This window comes from Mastomys coucha, unplaced genomic scaffold (genome assembly GCF_008632895.1).
Source record: "Mastomys coucha isolate ucsf_1 unplaced genomic scaffold, UCSF_Mcou_1 pScaffold12, whole genome shotgun sequence".
NCBI classification, from domain to species: Eukaryota; Metazoa; Chordata; class Mammalia; order Rodentia; family Muridae; genus Mastomys; species Mastomys coucha.
The window spans coordinates 87,008,352-87,016,493 of NW_022196894.1; the positions used below are offsets into that span (position 1 = coordinate 87,008,352).

Here is an 8,142-nt window from a genome sequence, read left to right on the forward strand (position 1 = left end):
AAATTTAGCTGATGCTATTGCTAATCAAAGTTATAAAGTACAATTTAGCTCCCAATGACTAGCCATGGCAAAACGTGATAAAAAGAGAACTTACATAAAAACAAGATTGTTATTCCAAAGAGAAGCCAATCAAAATTCAGAAAAAAAAAATGCTTATCCTAATCACACTTTAAGAGAAAAGGGAGAGAGGGAGAAGGAGAGGGAGAAGGAGATGGAGAGGGAGAGGGAAAGGGAGAGGGAGAGGGAGAGGGAGAGAAGCATGTTCCAGAAAGATCACTAAGTATACAGTTATATCCCTTTCATAGAGAAATTAGTATGGATATGAATCATGGCCTTAGTCAGCCATGCCAGCTGGATGCTGGTTTCAAGGGCCAGGGAACATAGCTCTAGCTGGCTGAGATTGTGCTGATCTGCAAGAAATGAAATGAGCAGCCTCGGTCCTAGCTTGGAATCTTCAGGATTCATTCCTAATTCTCCAATATGGATCACTGCTTTGCTATTTACATTTCATATCCCCTATCCCATCCCCCTCCCCTGCTTCTTCTATGAGGATGTTTCCCCACCTAGTCACCCACTCCCACCTCCCTGCCCTCGAATTCCCCTACACTGGGGCATCAAGCCTTTCCAGGACCAAAGACCTCTCCTCCCATTGATGCCCAACAAGGTCATCCTCTGCTACATACACAGCTGGAGCCATGGGTCCCTCTTGGTTGGTCGTTTAGTCCCTGGGAGCTCTTGGGGAGGTCTGGTTGGTTGATATTATTGTTCTTTCTATCAATGGAGGAGTTAGAGAGAGGACTGAAGGAACTGCTTTGCTTTCAACATGTCAGAATGTCTCTGACCAAAGCCATCAAGGAAGGGTCATTCTCATGAGCCACTCATCTAAACCCTGTGCACAAAAAGGCTTCCCAATAGGGCTGGAAGGCTGAGGTGTTCGACCAAAGCACCCAGATGAAACTCTGCCCCAGTGAACCCCAGTAAGCCTGGGACACAGAACCTAGTCTAAACTAAGGCAATTTTCCTGGCAGTTTGACTGGGACTATCTCACACTTATATTTTGGAAGTATGACTTACGTGGATACAGACTCATACCTGGAGAGTAATCTGCCTCAGAATTAACTGAACACTGAGTCTCACTCACATCTGCCTTAATGATATTTAGATGCAAGATTGGATGTCAGCCTTCAGAGTTGATGCTGAGATGCGTTAAGACTTTTAGAATATTGAGGTGCAATCTATTTATTAAGCATGGGAGACAGAAATTAGACAACAAAGGTAAAACTATAGGCTAAATATTTGTGTCTTTCTAAAATTCATAAACTAAATTTCAAACTTCTCAGTGTGGGTTCTTTATGAGGGGGTTGTTTGGGAGATAATTATGAATGTATTATTTTATCAGGACTCTTTTTATAAATTATGTTATAATTATGAATGTAATTATTTTAAGAATGTCATTACTACCTTTATAGTAGAGGTGTAATGGTTTGAATGAGAACAGTTCCATTTGGCTCATATATTTGAATGCTTGGTCACCAAGGAGTGATACTATTTGAAAGAGTTAGGAGATGTGGTCTTGGTGGAGGAAGTATGTCACCAGGGGTGGGCTTTGAGGTTTCAAAAGCCCATGCCAAACCCAGAGTCTTACTCTCTTGCTACTGCATGTGGATCCAAACATAGAACTCGCAGCTACCATGTCTACCTGCATGCCACCACACTCCCTGTCATGAGAATAACGAACTAAATTTCTGAAACTGTAAAAAAATAATAAAAAATAAAATAAAATAAAAGCCCAATTAAATGCTTTCTTTTAGAAGAATAGCCTTGGTCGTGGGGCCTCTTCACAGCACTAGAGCATTTACTAAGACAAAAGACCAGAGAGAATGCAAGCACAACCTTCCATCATGTGATAGCTGAGGGAGAAGGCCCCCGTTGGTGATGGATAAAGCAAGCCCTCAACAGACACTAATTCTGGTGGTGTTTGATCAGGGGTTTCCAGCCTCTAGAAATATGAGAAATAAATGACTCTTGTTAAAATCTCATAGCATGTGGTTCTGTTTTATAACAGCCATGGCCAGCTGAAACATCTCAGAGATGCTTAAAGACAACAACAGACGTGGAAAGAAAAGCGAAGACATTTCCCATATGTCGAAGCAAAAGAGAAAAGCATCAAAACTGTGAAAGAAATTCAGGCATAATAGAAGAGGAATCCAGGACCCTTAAAAGTATCATGTCATTGTAGACAGGTGGTGTGATCCGCTTTATCAAAGAGGCAAAATAACCTCCCCAAAATGGTGGGGGATCATAAAAGAAAAAAAGGTATATTAGAGATGAGTCCAGAATATTCTGACCTAACCGACCCATCCAATGTTATGAGTGGTGAATAAGAAACATATTCACCTGCTGTTTCAATGATCTGTTGCCACATAAGCCTCCTCACAGTTGGTGACATAAAACTACACCACTCCACTGTGCATCATAAACTGGCAAGAAGTTACAGCCGTGTTTCAATCGAAGAAAAAGGACACAGATTTCTCCCCTAATTAAAAAAAAGTCAATGATCTTGGCAGCCATGTTATAGAACTGAAATTCCTATATACACACTGTGGAAATTCATGTCTGTCTGGGATAAAAAGCAGTCCCTAGATGCTTCCAGGTAAGAAAGAAAAAATAATCAGAGAGAGAGGGGGGGGGAGGGAGATGGAGAAGGAGAGAAAGAGACCTTGTCTGATAACTACAATCAGCCAACATTGCCTCTAGAAACAGGAGGGAAAACAGAAAAATTTTTCTCCATTGTGATTCAGAATTACTTTGACCTAATATTGTATATATTCCATTCAGGGATGAAACACATAAAATACATTTTCCTGAAAGTTCAAATTTTATGCCCTGTGTATTCATAGGGATGCTATGAGAATTGTTCCAACAAAACAAAATATTGAACAGAAGAGATAGTGATGTGGGATCAATCAAACTATAATCCCAGCCCAGGAGAGTAATGGAGTAGAATCTGAGAGTGACAGCTGAAAATAGAAATTAAACCAGTTCAGTTTGAGGGAAAATTAGAAAACAGAAAGGGGGAAGTTTTCTGGAGCCCAGTGCCATTTCTCATAACAAAGAAAACAAAAAACCAAGATATGGTAAGGCAAAGCATGGAAGAAAAGCAGAATATTATGAAATGTGGAAAAATAGAAAATAGTTAAAACCATGTGATCTAGTTTAGTACTTGACTCTTCAAAGCATGTGTATAACCTTAATAGTAAATACTAATTGAAAATATGAATTAAATAATAAATAACAAAAATAATAACTTTGCCAGTCAGGGTGAGGCACTGCAGTAGAATATACTGAAAAGAAGGACATAGGAAGATCATAAAATAGGAACTTTGTTGATGGAGTCACATAAGAGACCAAATCTTTATTGCCTGTTGTGGATTTGGTCTAATGCTATGCTATGGTATGTCATGTTATGTTATGTTACATTATGTTACGTTACATTACATTATGTCATGTTAATTTGGTCCCCCAAATTGCACAGGAATCCACATGTTCACATACAAGACACTGAGGGACCCTGCCTCCCAGTTGGTTTTGATGGTTAAATAAAAATGTTCAGGGCCAATGGCTGGGCAGGGAGACAGAGGCGGGACTTCAGGATGCCAGGACAAAGGACTGAAGAAGAGCAGGAAAACAGACAACCGTCATCCTGGGAAAGGAGTAGACACTCTGTCTGAGAGATGTTGGACAGGTAGGTGCTGGAGAACTCAGCCAGAGAGGGCTGCAGGTCTGGGTCTAGGGCAGCTAAGATGGAATATACATTTTAGTAAGTAATTACTCAGGAATAATTAGCCATGTGGGAGGCTGTTAGCCATGTGGAGGTTTGTAAGTGGCTTGGCCATTGAGCTGTTTAGGGAATATTAAATATAAAGGCTGTGTGTGTGTGTGTGTGTGTGTGTGTGTGTGTGTGTGTGTGTGTGTGTGCGTGCGTGTGTGTGTGTGTTTCATTCAAGAACCCAGAATATTGGGGCAGTTATCAAAGAGTGTCACCATCACTGCTGCCCCCTGCCGCTGCTGCTGCTGCTACTGCCACCAGGGTCAATTTGCGAAGGATTAATTGGGAAATGCTACAATTACCAAAGTAAAGAGTCAATAGAAAATAATGTATAAAGGTGGAGAGATCATATCAGTGAGAGATCTAGCTGTAACTCAAAGTAGACAATCAAAACTACATCAGTGGGGTAGCTCCTGGAAGACAGGACTGAGAAGCCAGCAAGGGTGAGTTGTGTTCAGTCTCCTGACCTCCACTATCTAGCTCTGAGTGCACTCTGCTATCTTGAAGAGATTTTGCATGACCCCAAGACCATCCTACCTCCCCAAGGGGGCCTATGGAGGCCCCAGAAATATCCAGCTTGAAACCCTCCAACACCAACTTCTTGCCAGTCGGGTCCCCTAAGGCACAGCCAGAAAAGGTGAGTTGTGCAGGGTCTCCTAACCTCCATTGTCTGTCTCTGCCTCCCCCAGCAGTTCTGAGGACCTTGTAGAATCCTAAGAGCATCCTGTTCCCCACCCCCATGGAGACCTGTGGGTGTATGAATGTTTGAATGTGTATGTGCAGAGACAGTTGGATATGTGAAAATCCATCAATGTAAAATCCAACATAAAAACAAACTGAAAGAAAAAAACCACAAACACCTTATTAGATGCTGAAAAAAATCCTTTGACAATATCCAATGCCCCTTCATGTTAAAAGTATTGGAGAGATCAGGGATACAAGGTGCATACCCTAAACACAATAAAGATGGTAAAAGCAAACCAATAGCCAACATCAAATTAAATGGAGAGAAACTTGAAGCAATTTCACTAAAATCAGGGACTAGACAAGGTTGTCCATTCTCTCCCTGTCTCTTCAATATAGTACTTAAAGGTCTAGTCAGAGCAACTAGACAGCTAATGGAGATTAAGTGGATACAAACTGAAAAAGAAGTCAAAGTATAGCTATTCGCAGATGACATCATAGAATATATCTTTCTTCTTTGTTTCTTTGTTTTCCTTTCACAGATAGAATATGATAGAGTAAGTGACCCAAAAATTCTATCAGAGAACTCCTACAGTTGTTAAACACCTTCAGCAAAATGTCTGGATACAAAATTAACTCAAAGAAATGAATAACTTCTTCTTCTCCAGGAAAACACTGGTCAAGGCTGCAGGGCTCGCGGAGGTAGAGCTGAAGTCAAGGAGTGGATCCCTGTTACCAAGCTGGGCCACCTGGTTAAGGGCATGAAGATAAAGTCTTTGGAGGAGATCTACTTGTTCTCCCTGCCCATTAAGGAGTCTGAGATCATTGACTTTTTCCTGGGTGCATCCCTATAGGATGAGGTTCTGAAAATCAAGCCTGTGCAGAAGCAGACTCGGGCTGGCCAGCAGACCAGTTTAAAGGCATTCATTGCTATTGGGGACCACAATGGTCATGTTGGTCTTGGTGTTAAGTGTTCCAAGGAGGTTGCCACTGCCATCCAAGGGTCCATCATCTTGGCCATGCTTTCCATCATCCCTCTGCAGAGAGACTACTGGGGGAACAAGATTGGCAAGCTTCATACTATTCCATGCAAGGTGACCAGCTGCTGTGGCTCTGTACTGGTGCATCTCATCCCAGCCCCAGAGGCACTAGCATTGTCTCTGCTCCTGTGCCAAAGAAGCTACTGATGATGGCTGGTATAGATGATTGCTACACTTCAGCCAGAGGTTGCACTGCCACTCTGGGTAACTTTGCCAAGGCCGCCTTTGATGCCATCTCCAAGACCTACAGCTACCTGACCCCTGACCTCTGGAAAGAGACTGTGTTTACCAAGTCTCCTTACCAGAAAGTCACTGATCATCTTGTGAAAACCCACAACAGAGTCTCTGTTCAGAGGACCCAGGCTCCAGCTGTGGCTACCACATAAGGGTTTTTATATGACAAAGACAAATGAATTAAGTCTGTTTAAAAGAAAGAAAAGAAATCAGGGAAACATCACCCTTTACAATAGCCACAGATAATATAAAGTATCTTGGTGTAACTCTATCCAAGCAAGTGAAAGACCTGCATGACAAGAACTTCAAGTCTCTGAAGAAAGAAGTTGAAGAAGATCTCAGAAAATGGAATGATCTCCCATGCTCATGAATCAGTAGGATTAACATAGTGAAAATGGCCATCTTACTGAACAATCTACAGGAACAATGCAATTCCTATCAAATTCCAACACAATTCTTTACAGATCTTGAAAGAGCAATTCCCAACTTCATATGGAAAAACAACAACAACAACAACAAAACAGAATAGCTAAAACAATTCTGTACAATAATAGAACTTCTAGGGATAGCACCATGCCTCACCTCAAGCTGCACTGCAGAGCAAGAGTAATAAAAACTATATGATGTTGGTATAAAAACAGACAGGTTGATCAATAGAGTCAAAGACCCTGAAATAAGCTTACACACCTATAGGTACTTGATTTTTGACAAGCCAAAACCATACAGTGGCAAAAAAAAAGAAAGCATCTTCAACCAATGATGCTGGTCTAACTGGGTGTCTGTATGTAGAAGAATGTCAATAGATCCATATTTATCACTCTGCACAAAGCTCAAGTATGGATGAATAAAAGACCTCAACATAAAACAGGATACACTAAATCTAATAGAAGAGAGAAACGGGGACTAGCCTTGAACCTATTGGTACAGGAGACAACTTCCTGAACAGAACACCAATATCTCAGGCACTAAGATCAACAATTAATAAATAAGACCTCATGAAACTGAAAATATTCAGTAAAGGACTAGACACCATCGATAAGAAAAAAACAGCAGCCTACAGATTGGGGAAAGACTTTCACCAACCCTACATCTGACAGAGGGCTAATATCCAAAATATTAAAAGTAGGGTACAGAACTAAATAGACAATTCTCAACAGAATCCTGAATGGCCAAGAAACACTTAAAGAAATGTTCAATGTCCTTAGTCATCAGGAAAATGCAAGTCAAAAGGACTCTGAGATGCCACCTTATGCCTTTCAGAATGGCTAAAATCAAAACCTCAAGTGACAGTATATGCTGGCGAGGATGTGGAGCAAGGGGAATACTACTTCCTCCATTGCTGGTGGGAGTGCAAACTTGCATAGTCACTCTGGAAATCAATGTGGAGGTATTTCAGAAAATTGGAAATAATTTGAACTCTATATCATTCCTGGGCATGTATCCAAAAGATGCTCCACTATATACCACAAGGACACTGCACAACTATGTTCATAGCAGCCTTACTCATAATAGCCAGAAACTGGAAACAACCCAGACGTCCCTCAGCCAAATAACGGACACAGAAAATGTGATTTATTTACAGAACGGAATACTACTTAGGTGTTAAAAACAAGGACATCATGAGATCTTCAGGCAAATGGGTGGAACTGGAAAACATCATTCTGAATGAGGAAATGCAGACTCAAAGGGACATGCATGCTATGTACTCACTGAATAATGAATATTAGCCATAGCATGTAGAATACTCACTCTACAATCCACAGACCCAAAGAAGCTAAATAACAAGATCTCAAGTGAGGATGCTTAAATCCCACTCAGAAGGAAAATAAAATAATCATTGGAGGTGGGTAAAGGGAGGGAACTGGATGAAAGGGGATAGTGGCAGGAAGGAGAGTGATCAGGTGTAGGGCAGGTGTAGGGAGAGGCAGGGAGAGAGAGCCAGGAGTGAATGGAAATTGGCAGGGGGGATCTCTAGGGTATGCTAGAGACCTGGAATGGAGCAGGTTCCAGGAAGTCTATGAGGATGACTCTATCTGAGACTCCTAGCAGTGCAGGATATAAAGTCTGAAGTGGCCACTTCCTGTAGCCAGGCAGGATCCCCAGTGGAGAGATAAGGACATTAACCCACTCATAAAAACCTTCCACCCAAATTTTGTTCTGCCTACAAGTGCAGGGACAAAAATGGAACAGAGACTGAAGGAATGGCCAACCAATAACTGGCTCAGCTTGTGAACCATCTTATGGACAGGAAGCAATCCCTGACACTATTAATGACACTCTGCTATGCTTGCAGACAGGAGCCTAGCATAACTGTCCTCTGAGAGACTCCACCCAGCAGCTGACAAAAACAGATGC

The 8,142-nt window shown here is 41.6% G+C and overlaps 1 pseudogene; it reads left to right on the plus strand.

Annotated features, from left to right (window-relative positions):
• Positions 1 to 221: 221 nt before the first annotated feature.
• LOC116086602 lies at positions 222 to 5,957 on the plus strand (annotated as a pseudogene).
• The last annotated feature ends 2,185 nt before the right edge of the window (positions 5,958 to 8,142 follow it).